The following is a 17604-nucleotide window of genomic DNA, read 5'->3' as shown; positions in this document are numbered from 1 at the left end:
CAAATACACTCAAGACATGCTAAAGAGATTCAAGCTAAGTGATGTCAAGCCGGCTTCCACCCCAATGCCCACCAAGTGCCAACTTGACATTGATCCAAATGGTAAAGCGGTGGATCAAAAGGTATATCGCTCCATGATTGGCTCCTTGCTTTACCTTTGTGCATCTAGACCGGATATCATGTTGAGTGTGGGAATTTGTGCACGGTTTCAAGCCGCACCGAAGGAAAGTCACTTTGTGGTGGTCAAGAGGATCTTTCGATATTTGGCTCATACCCCAAACTTTGGCTTATGGTACCCAAGAGGAGAAAACTTCAAGCTTGTAGGATATTCAGATTCAATTGGGCGGGAGACAAAGTGGATAGGAAGTCCACTTCCGGAGGGTGCCAATTTCTTGGTTGCTCTTTGGTGAGTTGGTCTTCCAAGAAGCAAAGTTGTGTGTCTCTCTCGTCCACCGAGCGGAGTATGTGGCGGCCGGTAGTTGTTGTGCACAACTCTTATTGATGAGGCAAACTTTAACGGATTACGGTGTCATTTGTGACAAAGTGCCTCTTTGGTGTGACAATGAAAGTGCCATCAAGATTTCTCTCAACCCGGTGCAACACTTCAAGACGAAGCATATTGAGATTCGATATCTCTTCATCCGGGATCATATTAGGCGAGGGGAGATCGAGCTCAAGTATGTCAACAATCATGGTAACTGTCGGTATCAAAACCGGCGGATCTCGGGTAGGGGGTCCCGAACTGTGCGTCTAGGCAGATGGTAACAGGAGGCAAGGGACACGATGTTTTACCCAGGTTCGGGCCCTCTCGATGGAGGTAAAACCCTATGTCCTGCTTGATTAATATTGATGATATGGGTAGTACAAGAGTGGATCTACCACGAGATCGAGGAGGCTAAACCCTAAAGCTAGCCTATGGTATGATTGTTGTAATGTATGTTGTGTCCTACGGACTACAGCCCTCCGGTTTATATAGACACCGGAGAAGGCTAGGGTTACACAGAGTCGGTTACAATGGTATGAGATCTACATATCCGTATCGCCAAGCTTGCCTTCCACGCCAAGGAAAGTCCCATCCGGACACGGGACGGAGTCTTCAATCTTGTATCTTCGTAGTCTTGGAGTCCGGCGGACGATGATAGTCCGGCTGTCCGGACACCCCCTAGTCCAGGACTCCCTCAGTAGCCCCTGAACCAGGCTTCAATGACGATAAGTCCGGCGCGCATAATGTTCGGCATTGCAAGGCGGGTTCCTCCCTTGAATAATCCAGAGAAGATCATGAACACCAGGATAGTGTCCGGCTCTGCAAAATAAATTCCACATTCCACCGTAGAGAGAATAAAATGTACACCAGTCCAATCTGCTGACGTATTATGCGGCACAACATCACACTGCTACCAAGCCTTTATTTGAATCGTTTTTTATTATACCACCTCAGCACGTTTAGCGAAGCGGTTTCCTTGGCACGTCATGTCGAAGCAGAGATCGTGTTCCCCTTATTCCGGGATTCTCATCAATACGGACGCGGGTAACCCAACCGCGCCATTGATGGTGGCGCTTGGGAGATAAGCGAGTTTTACCAGGCTGGTGGGGGACGCATAGTCTCCGTCCGCCTATATATATAAGGGATAAGGATTTACCTTCTCACCTACGCCTTCTTCCTCCTTTGCTTATCCATCTCCGCGCACTCAAGCTCCAACGCCCAAGCTCGCGCATCTCGCCTCGACCTTCTCCGATCATGTCCGGAGCGGGAGGCAAATGGTTGGCCTCCACCGTTAAGGAGGAGCACATCACCAAGCTGCGCAGCGCCGGATACCTTTCCAGCGACATCGCGCATCGGCTGCCCGACGAGGGGCAGCTCATCCCCACCCCCGGGCCCCATGAGAGGGTTGTTTTCCTCCCCCACTTCCTCCGCGGACTGGGCTTTCCACTCCACCCATTCGTCCGGGGGCTCATGTTTTACTACGGCCTGGATTTCCATGACCTGGCGCCGAACTTCATCCTCAACATCTCGGCGTTTATCGTCGTGTGCGAGGCCTTCCTCTGCATCCGGCCCCACTTCGGCCTGTGGCTCAAGACCTTCAACGTCAAGCGGAATGCGGAGGCGCCATGTTGGGCAAGTTGCCCAATGTCCTTTGGCTCGAAGGGGCCTTCGTGGACTCCGTTAAGGGGTGGCAATCGGGGTGGTTCTACATCACCGAGCCGCGTGAACCCACGTGGGCGGCGGCCCCCGAGTTTAGATCTGGCATCCCCACGCAGCTCACCTCCTGGAAAGAGAAGGGCTTGTTGTGGGGCAATCCGAAGGAGCTGACGGGACTCCGAGCCTGTATCCAGAAGCTGGTGAACAATCAGCTCAGGCTCGTCGACGTGGTCCAAGTCATGCTCATCCGCCGGATTCTCCCATGCCAAGAACGTGCATTCAATCTGTGGGAGTTCAATCCGAAACAGCACCAGGCGCTAAGCGGGCTCTTCGACACGACGTACGAAGGCGCCTGGAGGGTGGTGTTTAAGGGCGCCGAAGCCCCCGCATCCGCGATGGAAGATCGCGGATTTTGCTCGCAGCATCCAGCTGACGAGGTAAGTGATTCAACCCCTTTACGGGACACTTGTGGTAAATAGATTGATTTTAAGAGGGTTTCAATCTCTCTTTTCCTTTGGCAGGAATGGATGGAGAAGGCCGAGCAGCTCATCTGTCCGGCTCCCATGCCAGAAGACCCAGTGGACGCCCGTCTAGCGGGGCTGCTGGTTCCGACACCGCACGTGGTGCCGAAGAAGAAGGCCAAGAAGGTGGCCACGGGGACTCGAAAGAGTTCCCATAATCAGGTGTCCGACGACGAGGCGGAATCCTCCCCCGAAGATGAGGAGGAGGAAGAAGACTCTCTCCCAGAGGAGGGAGAGAAGAAGAGGAAGGCTTCCCGATAGGGGAGGCCGAAGGGTCCAAGAGGGGAATGACTATTCCCCCGGACAGCTCTGCCAACATCGACGTTGGCGAGGAGGAGTGGCCTTCAAGGGCCAGGCCTCCGGCGAGATCGTAAGTATCCGGATCCCTGATATGCAATTTCTTTTGTGTCACATAGTGTCCTACTAATGCCGCATACTATCCGCAGTCCGGCCGATGATGATCTCCCCGCTTCATCGAGCGGGTTGTTGGCCCCGTCGGATGTGGATTCACTTCCGACTGCCTCTACCCCCCGCGCCGACGAGGACGCCGAGGTGGGATCCCAGAGAGGGACCCATCAGGAGGAGGCTCCGGAGGCGCCGCCAGGCAGCCTCCCGGACTTTGCGCCGGACTCTACATTGGAACTTGCAATGGTTCCGGAGTCCGACAGGCGGCCCCTTCGAAAGAAGGGCACGGCCGTGACGCTGGCGGCCTCCATCCAACCGGAGGCGCCGGACAACTTGCTAGAGGCACTCAAAGGTGCTTCCATCGAGGAAGAACACCGCACTATCATGAGTGCGGTGATTCAGAAGGTTCAGCTCGCCAAGAGCGGACTGACCGAAGCCTGCAACAACCTTCTAACAGGCTTTGAGGTAAGAAGTTATAATTATGTAATGTAATACTGCATAGACAGTAGCCCCTGATGCTCAGTTCGGTGTTCGGAAAGAAGAGCTGGACTGAGGATCTAAGAAGATATGCGCAGGGTTGCTTAAAATATGTCAATATGGGTTTGCAGGCTGCGCTGCTGACCTCTGCCACATTGACTGCGGAGGTCGGTGCATTGAAGCAGGATCTCGAGCGGTCCGAGCAAGAGCTCGGCCATGCCAAGAAGCGGCTCGAGGACAAAGAAGGTGAGTAACACCACTGTGAATAGTTACCTTACAGAAAAGGATTTAGGTTGCAATAAAATTAACAAGGATAATATGAGTATTGCAGGGGCCACGAACGAGGTGGCAGCCCTGAAGGAGGCTGTGTCCGCGGCCGAACGTAGTGCGGCCGTGGAATGGGCAGAGCGGGAAAAGCAGGAGGCACAGGTGGCGGAAGTACGGCAAGAGCTCCGGGCTCTCATGGAGAAGCATGAGAGGTTGGAGCGTGACTCCAAGACTCGAGAGTCCGAGCTTGCCTCGGCTCTCGAAAGTGCCAAGTCCGCCAAGGCCGAGGCCCGTAAGGCCCTTCAGGAGGTTGAAGATTTAAAGAAGATAGCGGCGGGTAAGGCATTTTTCATGCAAAGCAAGCATGTTAATGTAAACTACCTGACACTTACCCGCATTCGGAGCTTTCCAGGGGCGTTTGCAGATCTGCCACGCAGTGTGTCCGATGCCGCTGCATTCTACCGTGGCGAGGAGGGGAGCTCAACGGAGAAGGTCTTCTGGTCTCAGTACGCTGAGGCCAGCCATCCGGTGCCCCCAAGCGACCAGTTGAAGCAGCTGGTCGAACTCCACAAGGTAGCTAAGGAGGCCATGAAGGGCCTTATAGTCCGGCTGTGGCCTGGACAATCCATGCCTGGGAGCTACTTCGGCCTCGTGCGGCGGCTGGTGGATGCGTGCCCCTGGGTGGAGGTCATCAAGCGCTCCGCCTGTGGCCCTTGCCCGCACAAAGGTGCATTGGGGCAGGTTGGATGCGGAGAAGCTTCTCATGGACCCACCGCCACCGGGCAAGGAGTATCGCACGCCCGAAATGTATTATAAAACTGTTCTGAAGGGAGCCCGCGATATTGCGGATGAGTGCCCCAGAGATGTAATTTTTGAGTGAACTTGCTACGTATTATCCTGTGCGCTGAAAACTTTGTTCATATGCGCCTTAAGCAACGCTGGTTTAATTTAAAATATTACCTTCTGTGCAGCCATTTATAAAATCTGAGAGATGGCAAGTCGTTGGCTTTAGCCCCCGAGCCGCGAGTGCTGGGGTGTTCGGGATAAACTTGAGCACTCTTGTTCCCATTTTTGGGTCCATCTAGGGAGGCGCTCAACACAACGAACAAGGCAACCGGACTTATAATGCTTGAACACTCTCACTTAGCCATAGAATTCTATAATTTTAAATTTTGGCGAAGCCCCTGGTATTCGGAAGACCAAATCCGGGGCGCTATCCACGCCTTCGTCGGACATTATCCGGAACTTCGCTCGAAGCGGCGTGAGTCTTTAAGGACCCGAAAAGACCTCTCGAACAACGACCAGTCTCTCGCCTTATCATGCCGGTCAGTTTTAGCTTTCTCCACTGAGGCGCTCGCCCGGCTCAACCGGGGCGCAATCGTAGTGGTTCTCCCAGTGCCACCTTAGCCGACAGAACGGAACGTAAGGCACCAAAACGTGGGAGCCGGGCAAACCCAACTATTGACCCAAGACATGATTCGGAGCCGATTCATATAATGCTATAAGTTCGGGGTGCCGCACTTATGAAAGTGTTCGGACTTATCACACCATAATGTGGGGAACATAAGCCCCTGGTGTATTAGGCCGTACCAAAATATACGGGTGCAAGGTGTCATGTGATGAACATATATATATAAAAAGTAATGTAATTGCAGTCAAAAAGTGCTGCATTATTTTTTAAAGGAAGTCTGCAATGAGTGCGGACTGATACAAATAGTGCGCTAAGCAAGGGATTTGGACTAATTAAACATGTCCCCCTCCAGGGGTGAGCTGCGGACTTGGTGTATATAATTGAATTTAATGCTCGTAATTGAGACCACCTGAGTGTTCGTCGCGGCCTTCTTTCTTCCCTGGCTGTTGCATCATGAGTTCGACAGGTTCACCGCCGGACAGGGCCTCTGGTTAACGGAGTCCTGTGTATACAAAGAAGGAAAATAATAAAAAAAGGGGGCACGCTTGCAAGCCCCTGGTGTGGTCGAGCAGCACTCTGGGTCCATTGTGATTGTGCCCTTTCCCCTGCGCCCGTGGTATCTCCAAGGCGTAATGATGTACGCGGAGGGTTGTTCTTGCAATCATGCGAGGGCGGGGGTCAGGGCCGCATTGCTACGCGTGCTCTGATCGTGCCAGGTGGTCTTGGTTGGTATTGCTTCGGGCGCGTTTTGCTGTATTCGGCCGTTTAATGGCCGGACTCGAAAATTGCCTTAAAAGGCTGCTCTGTACTTCTACCGCGAGAGCCGCTGTATGTTCCTCCGTTCGGAGGGAGCGTTCCGTATTTCTGTTGACCGTGATGACTCCACGAGGGCCTGGCATCTTGAGCTTGAGGTATGCATAATGCGGCACCGCGTTGAACTTTGCAAACGCGGTTCGTCCAAGCAGAGCGTGATAGCCGCTGCGAAATGGGACTATATCGAAGATTAACTCCTCACTCCGAAAATTATCCGGGGATCCGAAGACCACTTCTAGTGTGACTGAGCCTGTACAATTGGCTTCCACACCTGGTATGACATCTTTAAAGGTTGTCTTTGTAGGTTTAATCCTTGAAGGGTCTATGCCCATCTTGCGCACTGTATCCTGATAAAGCAGGTTCAGGCTACTGCCGCCGTCCATCAGGACTCTCGTGAGGTGAAATCCATCGACGATTGGGTCTAAAACCAATGCGGCGAATCCGCCATGGCGTATGCTGGTCGGATGGTCTCTTCGATCGAAAGTGATCGGACAAGAGGACCATGGATTAAACTTCGGGGCGACTGGCTCCATCGCATAGACGTCCCTTAGTGCACGCTTCCGCTCCCTCTTGGGTATGTGGGTTGCGTAAATCATGTTCACCGTCCATACTTGTGGGGGGAAACCCTTCTGTCCTCTATTGTTCGGCGGTCGGGTCTCTTCCTCGTCGTCGCTATTTAGCCCCTTGTCATTGTTTTCGGCAATTAACTTGCCCGCCTGCTTGAACACCTAGCAATCTCTGTTGGTGTGATTAGCTGGCTTTTCAGGGATGCCATGTATCTGGCATAAGCGGTCGAGTATTCGGTCCAAATTGGACGGACCCGGAGTGGTTCTTTTGAATGGCTTCTTCCGTTGACCGGGTTTAGAGCCTCGGAATCCGGCGTTTACTGCCGTATCCTCCTTGTCGTCGCCGTTAATGTGGCGTTTATTTTTACTTCGACATGACCTGCCATTGTTGTCCTTAGTATCCGGACTGCCAGAATTTTTACTGAGGTTGTTGCTGCGAGCTGGCCAGCTATCCTCTCCTGCGCAAAAGCGGGTCATTAATGATGTGAGGGCTGCCATAGATTTCGGCTTTTCCTGTCCCAGGTGCCGGGCTAGCCACTCGTCGCGGATGTTATGTTTGAAGGCTGCAAGGGCCTCTGCATCCGGACAATCGACGATTTGGTTTTTCTTTGTCAAGAACCGTGTACAGAATTGTCTGGCCGATTCGTCTGGCTGCTGAATTATGTGGCTGAGGTCATCGGCATCTGGTGGCCGCACATACGTGCCCTGGAATTATCGAGGAATGCGGCTTCCAGGTCTTCCCAACACCCAATTGACTCTGCGGGCAAGCTGTTAAGCCAATGCCGAGCTGGTCCTTTAAGCTTGAGTGGGAGATACTTGATGGCATGGAGATCGTCGCCGCGGGCCATATGGATGTGAAGAAGATAATCTTCGATCCAAACCGCGGGGTCTGTTGTGCCATCGTAGGATTCGATGTTTACGGGTTTAAACCCTTCAGGGATTTGATGATCCATTACTTCGTCAGTGAAGCATAGCGGGTGTGCGGCGCCTCTGTATTGAGCGATATCACGACGCAGCTCGAGAGAGCGTTGTCTGCTGTGTTCGGCCCGGCCGGGGTTATTGTATCCGACGCGACGGTATTCGTCGTGGCTCGTGGGGCGCCCTTGTGATCCGTAGATGGATCTGGATTGCCTTGCTTTGTCCTCCAATACGTCTCGCAAGTCCGGCGCGTTCCCTTTTGGCTTCGTACTTTTGGAGCGATGCCGGGGTACGGTCTTGGTTGAGGGCCTGGATGCCTCTCTGTCGCGACCACGTGGTGGTCAGTCTGCCGTATCGTGCGCTGGTGATGAAGGTATGTACGCTTCCTCCTCTAGTCGGGGGAGCAACTTGCGTCTTGGGTAGCTTTTGGAGGGGTGTTCGAGTTTATACTCTTCGGCCGCGAGGACCTCGGTCCATCGATCGGCCAGCAGGTCCTGATCAGCTTGAAACTGCTGCTGCTTTTTCTTTAGGCTATTTGCCGTGGCGATAAGCCTGCGCTTGAAACGCTCTTGTTCGACGGGATCCTCGGGCACGACGAATTCGTCATCGTTGAGGCTTGCCTCGTCTTCAGAGGGAGGCATATAGTTATAATCCTCGACCTCTTCGTCTGCCGCCCTCTCGTGAGGGCTTGCTTCTGCATCCTCCTGCGCTGAGTCTTGCTGGAGGGGATTATCTTCGCCACTCTCTGGGGTATTATTATCTCCTGTGCCGGAATCTCCATTCTTGCTGTGGCGGGATTTAGAGCGGCGCCGCTGACGCCGGCGCTTGGGCTGCTTCTTTAAAGAATCTGCCTCCGCTGCTTCTTCGCCGTCCCCGTCTTTTGGGGTGTCCACCATGTATATGTCGTATGACGAGGTGGTCTTCCAGTGCCCTGTAGGCGCTGGTTCCTGTTCATCTCCGGCATCGTCGTCCATAGCGTCGATGTCTTCGGAGTCATAGTCTAGCATGTCGGTTAGATCGTCGACAGTGGCTACAAAGTGGGTGGTGGGTGGGCTCTGAATTTCTTCGTCGTCCGTATCCCAACCATCCTGGCCAAAGTCCGGCCAGGACTCTCCGGATAGCGAAAGATGCTTTAGCGAATTTCGGATGTCGCCAAAGGGCGAGTGTTGGAAGATGTCCGTGGCGGTGAATTCCATAACCGGCGCCCAATCCGATTCAATTGGCAGGGGCGCGGGAGGTCCGGAGTCCGGCACCTCGGAGTCACGAGCTTCGCGAGGGACAAGGGTAGTGTTCGGCTCCATCGCCGTGGAAGTCGGAGCCCCCGAGGCGGTGTCCAACCACCGGTCCTCGATCTGGGCGATCGGCTCCGGTCTAAGGGCTAGAGCGGATTGTTGTGCGGCCATCAAGGCACTGTTCGGCGGCAGAGCTAGATCATGCCCATCGTAACAGTGCGGCGCGCTTGGCTGTGGTTCGAGTCCGTCGAAGATCAAGCCTCCGCGGACGTCGGCCGTGAAGTTTAGGCTTCCAAATCTGACCTGATGGCCAGGGGCATAGCTTTCAATCTGCTCCAGATGGCCAAGCGAATTGGCCCGCAGTGCGAAGCCGCCGAATACAAAGATCTGTCCGGGGAGAAAAGTTTCACCCAGGACAGCGTCGTTGGTTGAAGATGCCATCGAACCTATCGGTGACGACACAGAGGAACTCTCAATGAAAGCACCAATGTCGGTATCAAAACCGGCGGATCTCGGGTAGGGGGTCCCGAACTGTGCATCTAGGCGGATGGTAACAGGAGGCAAGGGACACGATGTTTTACCCAGGTTCGGGCCCTCTCGATGGAGGTAAAACCCTATGTCCTGCTTGATTAATATTGATGATATGGGTAGTACAAGAGTGGATCTACCACGAGATCGAGGAGGCTAAACCCTAAAGCTAGCCTATGGTATGATTGTTGTAATGTATGTTGTGTCCTACGGACTACAGACCTCCGGTTTATATAGACACCGGAGAAGGCTAGGGTTACACAGAGTCGGTTACAATGGTAGGAGATCTACATATCCGTATCGCCAAGCTTGCCTTCCACGCCAAGGAAAGTCCCATCCGGACACGGGACGGAGTCTTAAATCTTGTATCTTCGTAGTCTTGGAGTCCGGCGGACGATGATAGTCCGGCTGTCCGGACACCCCCTAGTCCAGGACTCCCTCAGTAACCTTGCAGATATTTTCATGAAGCCCTTGGATGAAGCAAGATTTCGCGAGTTAAGGCGTGATCTAAATATCATTGATTCAAGCAATGTGACTTGAACCCTTGCACACCCCACCACACTCAACCTGTTGTCTAGTTTAGGTGTAGGCATGGACATAGGGGGAGTGTTGTTCTCTCAATGAACTCTCCCTCCCCCCATTATGCATAAATTGATCAACTCTTTCACATTTGCCATTTTTGATGGTACTTGTGCTTCAAAGACGAGTTTTGGTCATGGGCCCAAGGATAATTCTTCGCGGTGCCATACCAATCGACTCAAACATAGGTGGCTCCGGCCACCACCCTCTCCTTGGAGAGGTTGTGTCTCGTCTTTGGTCCTTGTTGTCTCTTGCTTTTCTTTCTTTGTGCCGAGCTTGTGCTTGTGGTGTCTCATTTGTTAGCTCGTTGGTGTGTTTGTTCACTTGAAGGTTCCATGCAAAGGTGTTTCTTCCTTTTGTTTGAAACTACATTTCCTTGGGTTCACGATACTACCGTGGCCTGCCACGATACTACCGCAAGGACACGGTACTACCGCAACCAGCACGGCAGTAATTTTTTACTGCCGCTGGTGGAGCAGTACTACCGCCCACGGCGCAGTACTTCCGCCTGGGCGGTACTACCGCAAGGACGCGCGGTACTACCGCGGAGTAGCGAGCGCGTGGGGGGTTAAGAGCGGGCAGGGGGAGTTCCAACTCCCCCATACCCATTCACTCTTTCTCCCCACGCCGCCTCTCTCTCTCTCCTGCCCAAGAATGGCGCCGGAGGCCCTCGCCGGATCTCTGTCTCCGGCCGGTCGCCTCGGATTTCGACCGGTGGGATCATTCTCCACCACTTCCTCTTGCCATGGAACAAGGTTTCTCCCCAAATCCCTCTCTTTTTGGTTCGTTCTTTTGCTTCTAGGTTTTTGGGGAGATGCATGTTGTTCTTGAGATTTTAGGCTAAATCTTTGCAAGAGTAGGATGTAGGAGAGTAGTAATGCGTAGAGATGGTACTTGCTATGTTGCCCTGTTATGGATTTGATCGACCGTAGTACCGCGTTGTTGTCACGACTGTGCACAAATCAAGTTGTGGTTTTGGATCTGCAACCGTGCGGTACTACCGCATCTCCAGTGCGGTACTACCGCTTGTCCGGTACTACCGCTCCTCGGGAGCGGTACTACCGCGCGAGGCACAACACTAAAATTTTACTGCCGCACCTAGACACGGTACTACCGTGCCTCCCTAGCGTGGTACTACCGTGGCTAGGAGCAGCACTAAAATTTTAGTACCGCACAGCACTGCGATACTACCGTTGTCTCAGATCCCTCATGTGGCAATTATCACGTGCTACTTCTACTTGTTTCACCTGCTTTGTTGTGTTCTTTGCATTGATCCTTCTCGCTTTTTGTGCGTGTTTTGTGTTTTGTGTCTTAGGTGGTGGCTCCGGTGCCCCTGCTCGCCGTTCCAATCCCAGTCGTGACACTAGCTCCAAGCATCTGCGCAACCGAGACGAAGCTCCAGAGGGCTCCAGTGCTCCCAAGCGCAATGTCAAGACCACCGCAACCAAGGACAAGGAACCCCTCTTGGGCATGGATGAGATGCCACTTGTTGAGTTCATATCTCGAAGGAAGATCAATCCCTATGTGCATCCTCATGCCAACTTTTGAGGGAATGGCCTGTTCTGGACCAAGCAGCAGAATCTCATTTATCTGGATGTGATCAAGGCCAAGCGAAACATCTATGTGGATGTGCACTGGATTGAAATGCATCATATGAGGCAAGAGAAGCACCGGGACTACTTTGGTGAGGCTTTGGATCTAGTGGAGCAATTTGGCATTGAGCACATCATCTCTTTCACAAAGACTTTGATCCTAAGATTGTGGCTCAGTTCTTTGCCTCGGTGCACTTTCATCCTAATGAGGAACGGACTATGACTTGGATGACCAATGGTCAGCAGCTGACTGCTACGTGGAAGGAGTTCATGACTTTGCTTGGTGTTCAAGATGAGGGGCTCACCACACCCCAAGGTGTTCGTCCTCATGCCAATCCCGAGTCAGCCAACAAGAACAAGATTCAACCCTTCTATGTTGAGAAGAAGCTCTCCAGTGGCAAGTCATCTTGGGTTCTCAACTCCTTCCTTGACATCATGTACCAGATCTTCCGCAACACTCTCTTTCCATGCATTGGTGACAAGGACAAGGTGCATGCGTATCTTGTGGAAATGCTGCTCCTGTGTGAGGAAGCGTGCAACTCTCATACGCTACCACTTGATGTCTCACATATCATGTGGTGTGAGCTTTGGTTTGCGGTATACAACCGCAAGGTCCCCATCTATGGACTTTATCTGTTTCATTTGATCTCGGCAACTTGGGAGAAGCTCTACCCTCGGGATGAGTTTGAGGCCCCTGGTTGGATTCGACATGAGTCCATCAGGCTCCGTGTCAAGACTCGGTGGGCTAACACCACTTCTTGTGTTGAGGCCGTGGCTGCCATGGATGTGGATGCGAATGAGGATGAGGAGGAGGTAGCGGACAAGGACAGCTCTGAGGGTTCCATCCCTCCCACCTCTAAGCCATCTTGGGCTAAGAGGCTGAAGAACAAGATGAATGCATTGTTCTATATGCAAGCAAAGGGGATCGGACTCATGTTGTCTCCAAGGAGAGTCGCCGCCGCAACAAGAAGATTATGAGGCTTTTTGGAGAGGATGTTTCTGGCGGTTCTAAGGAGCGCATCACTCCAGAGGCTGAGTGGATGGCAAAACAAGGCTTCAAGTGGACTAATTCTGAGGAGGACAACGAGGAGACCGTTCCCGCTGCCGAGTCTGACGAGGAGCGTGCGAGTGATTACTCCGCTTGAGCCACCACTTGTGTTGTAGGTGTCCTCTCTTCCTTTTTGGCGTCTCGATGCCAAAGGGGGAGAGAGTGTAGGGATTTACGAGTCTTGTGTCATGCTTGTGTTTGCTTTGCTCGCGTTTGTTCTATTGAACCTTGCTTGCTTTGGTTTAGTTTGCTCGTGTGACTTGTTCTATCATATGGTGTAAGACATATGCACTCTATCGTACCTTATTGAGCTCATGATATATTGTGCTATTTATGTTTTGCTCTTATTTACTATCTTGTTAAGTGTTAGCCTTATTGTTGCAAGATATGCATTGTCTATAAAATATAGGGGGAGTGTTGATCCTAGTATACGTGTCATGCAGTCCAAAGCACTTATCTATATAGCACGCATCTAGGGGGAGCCCATCTATATTTTAGAGATGTGGGGTTCGCTTATGTCCTATATTATGTCCCCTTGTGCAAATCCCGTATTGTCATTAATCCACCAAAAAGGGGGAGATTGTAAGGGCATATTTATCCCTAAGGTGTTTTGGTGATTGATGACAATGCTTTTGCGGACTAATCGTGTGCCTTGAGTATTTCAGACATTTCTTCACTAGGCACAACATGGTTTGGTGCCCCTCGAAGACTATTGAAGAGGGCGTTTTTCTACGTTTCTTTTCGATGGATTTGAGTCGTAGGAAAGGCATACTATTAAGAGGGGGTCCGCGTTGGAAAGGTTCGGGTGGAATCATCACATACACGTTTACTCCCTCTGCACCGCCTTTCCATTTGCGCTTTGGAGCATCCTCCGTTTTCTTCATATACATGCAAAGAGAAGGATTCCTAGTGTTGCGGTTCTGAGGCATGCGGTAGTACTGCTCTTAGGAGCGGTAGTACTGCAGGCCCCCGCGGTAGTACCGCACGCCCTTGCGGTAGTACCGTAGGTGCCCACGGTAATACCGCTCCTAAGGAGCTGTAGTACCGTGGCCTCAGACCAAACTCGGCCGCTCGTGCGGCTGTAGGGGCGGATGTAATTTTTTACATCCGCGCCCTACGCGGTAGTACCGCCCCATGCGCGCGGTAGTACCGTGAGTCCTGGTCTGGCATAGCAACATGAGCGAAAGTAGGGGCGGATGTAATTGTTTTACATCCGCTCCCTGCGCGGTAGTACCGCATGCCATGTGCGGTAGTACCGTGTCGGATTTTTGCATTGTTTGATTTTCAGCGGAAGTTGGCACGGATGTATTTTTATTCATCCGCGCCCTTCCTAGGCTAGTCCAATCCTGCCTTGCGGTAGTACCGCAAGGGGGAGCGGCAGTACCGCGTCAGCGGCAGTACCGCCCTCAGCCTTTGCAGTTCAGGCCTGGGCTAGCTCCTGTCGTTGCAGCGGTAGTACTGCGGTCTGCCGCGGTAGTACCATGAGCCCTTGAGGTAGTACCGCTTGTCTGGGGCGGTAGTACCACAGGTCGTGGGCTAGTTAAGTGGATAACGGTTGGATTTGTCTCTCCACTATATAAGGGGTGTCTTCTTCCTCTAGTTGACTACCTCTTCCACCTCCAAGCTCCATCGTTGCTCCAAGCTCCATTTTCGCCTGATCTCTCTCCCTAGCCAATCAAACTTGTTGATTTGCTCGGGTTGGTTGAGAAGGCCCCGATCTACACTTCCACCAAGAGAAATTTGATTCCCCCCACTAATCCCTAGCGGATCTTGTTACTCTTGGGTGTTTGAGCACCCTAGACGGTTGAGGTCACCGCGGAGCCATAGTCTATTGTGGTGAAGCTTCATGGTGTCGTTGGGAGCCTCCAATTAAGTTGTGGAGATTGCCCCAACCTTGTTTGTAAAGGCTTGGTCGCCGCCTTCAAGGGCACCAATAGTGGAATCACGGCATCTCGCATTATGTGAGGGCGTGAGGAGAATACGGTGGCCCTAGTGGCTTCTTGGGGAGCATTGTACCTCCACACCGCTCCAATGGAGACGTACTTCCCTTCAAAAGGAAGGAACTTTGGTAACACATCCTCGTCTTCACCGGCTCCACTCTTGGTTACCTCGTGCCTTTACTTGTGCAAGCTTATGTGTGTTGTATCCCATGCTTGCTTGTGTGCTTGTCGTTGTTGCATCATATAGGTTGCTCACCTAGTTGCATATCTAAGACATCCTACTTTGATGCAAAGTTTAATTTGGTAAAGAAAAGCTAAAAATTGTTAGTTGCCTATTCAGCCCCCCCCCCCTCTAGTCAACTATATCGATCCTTTCACCTTCCAATGTTAGTTTTCTTTCTTATGAAAATATGAGAAAGAGTGTCACTTGTTCTCCAGCAGTTATGCAACATCCATGGGTGAAAGGAGCTTTAGCCGTCATGGGTAAGCTCCGTAAGGAAATAATGGATCTCAAGCAGCAAGTCAATAAGCTCGAGGAGGAGAATCGTATCCTGAGGGGCATCATCGCCAAGAATATCACACCACCACCTCCGAAGAAAGAGACATAATCACATGGGTATGGGCACTCCCCTTGGCAACTGTCAAGCTTGGGGGAGGTGCCCCGGTATCATATCACCATCACACTCCTATCTTTACCATTTTTCTTAGTTTGATCCTTTCGGTAATACCTTGATCTACTAGAATAAAGTTTTAGAATGATTTAGTTTTGAGTTTTGCCTTATGATCCTTCTATGTAATCGAGTCCATGAGCTATATATAATAAAGTTTAGTGTTGAGTCAAGGGCTTGATTATCTTACTTTGATCTTGAGGGAATAAATGAAAGAACAAAAAGAAATACAGAGATCATATGGATCTTATGGAGAGTAATGACTTCACATACTGAGAGTATGATGAATAAAAGTTGTTGAGAGTTGGCAAACATAGTTTTGGTCATTGTTGCAATTAATAGGAAGTAATAAAGAAAGAGAGGTTCTCACATATAAATATACTATCTTGGACATCTTTTATGATTATGAGCACTCATTAAAATATGACATGCTAAAGAGTCGATGTTGGACAAGGAAGACAATGTAATGGGTTATGTTTTCTTATATCCGAAATAAAGTATGTTGTCATGGATCATCCAACATGTTGAGCTTGCTTTTTCCTCTCATGCTAGCCAAATTCTTTGCACCAAGTAGAGATACAACTTTTGCTTCCAAATATCCTCAAAACCAGTTTTTCCATGAGAGTCCACCATACCTACCTATGGATTGAGTAAGATCCTTCAAGTAAGTTGTCATGTTGCATGCAATAAAAATTTCTCTCTAAATATGTATGACTTATTAGTATGGAGAAAATAAGATTTATACGATCTTGTGATGTGGAAGTAATAAAAGCGATGGACTGCATAATAAAGGTCCATATCACAAGTGGCAATATAAAGTGACGTTCTTTTGCATTAAGATTTTGTGCATCCAATCCTAAAAGCACATGACAACCTCTGCTTCCCTCTGCGAAGGGCCTATCTTTTACTTTTATCTTATACACTATGCAAGAGTCATGGTGATCTTCACCTTTCCTTTTTACATTTTATCCTTTGGCAAGTACATTGTGTTGGAAAGATCCTGATATATATATATATATATATATATATATATATATATATATATATATATATATATATATATCCAATTGGATGTAAGTTAGCATGAACTATTATTGTTGACATTACCCTTGAGGTAAAAGGTTGGGAGGCAACACTATAAGCCCCTATCTTTCTCTGTGTCTGATTAAAACTTCATACCCATAAGTATTGTGTGAGTGTTAGCAATTGTGAAAGACTAAATGAGAGTTGAGTATGTGGACTTGCTGAAAAGCTCTTATATTGACTCTTTCCGATGTTATGATAAATTGTAATTGCTTCAATGACCGAGATTATAGTTTGTTAGTTTTCATTGAAGTTTCTGATTCATACTTGACATTGTGAATAGATTGTTACTTTAGTATAAGAAATCATATGACAATATTTATATATGTTGTTGTTATAAAAATGATCATGATGCCCTCACGTCCGTATTTTATTTTATCGACACCTCTATATCTAAACATGTGGACATATTTTTCGATATCGGTTTTGAAAGCACAAGTGATCCCTGGGTGATTTTGGTAATTAATGTCAACATATCTCTTGTTGGACTAATACTTTCATCTAGTATATTTCAGATAAGTCCAGCAGTGGAGTGGCATGGACAAGAGGATGTGGAACCCCTTCAAGATGCTAAGGACAAAGGATTGGCTCAAGCTCAAAGCCCAAGACTCTACATTTTCTATTTTAGTGATCCAAGATCACATTGAGTCTATAGGAAAGCCAATACTATTAAAAGGGGATGAGGTGTTTCCTAATGGCTTGCTTGCTCAAAATGCTTAGTAATATGCTCCAAAAGCCCTCAACCACTTCCTCATATCCACATATGTCCCAAACCAAAAGTCAAACTCGGCCCCACCGATTTGATCCATCCGGCGCCACCGAGTTCATTTAGCCACTGCCAAAAACCCTAATCAGTTCGGTCACACCGATGGGATCAAGGTCTCACCGAGATGGGCTTGCAGACTCTCTGTTGTCTATTGCAATATTTTCGGTCCCACCGAGAATGCGTAATCGGTCACACCGAGTTTGCCTGACCAACTCTCTGTTTTGCTTATTGCCAAATTGGTCCCACCGAGTTGTGCAATCGGTCAAACCTAGATGAGGTTTTACCCTAACCCTTGCACATCGGTCCCACCGAGTTGATCATATCGGTCCCACCAAAATTGCCTAACGGTCACATATGCACTGAATCAGTCCGACCAAGTTTTCTGATTCGGTCCCACCGAGTTTGGTATAATGTGTGTAACGGTTAGATTTTGTGTGGAGGCTATATATACCCCTCCACCCTCTCCTCATTCGCGAGGGAATCCGTCAGATTGTGCCTACACTTCCACTACTCATTTTCTGAGAGAGAGCCACCTACTCATGTGTTGAGACCAAGATATTCCATTCCAACCATATGAATCTTGATCTCTAGCCTTCCCCAAGTTGCTTTCCACTCAAATCATCTTTCCACCAAATCCAATCCTATGAGAGA

This window comes from Triticum dicoccoides, chromosome 2B (genome assembly GCF_002162155.2).
Source record: "Triticum dicoccoides isolate Atlit2015 ecotype Zavitan chromosome 2B, WEW_v2.0, whole genome shotgun sequence".
NCBI classification, from domain to species: Eukaryota; Viridiplantae; Streptophyta; class Magnoliopsida; order Poales; family Poaceae; genus Triticum; species Triticum dicoccoides.
The sequence above is the reverse complement of the archived record's forward strand: the minus strand, read 5'-3'. Positions refer to the sequence as shown.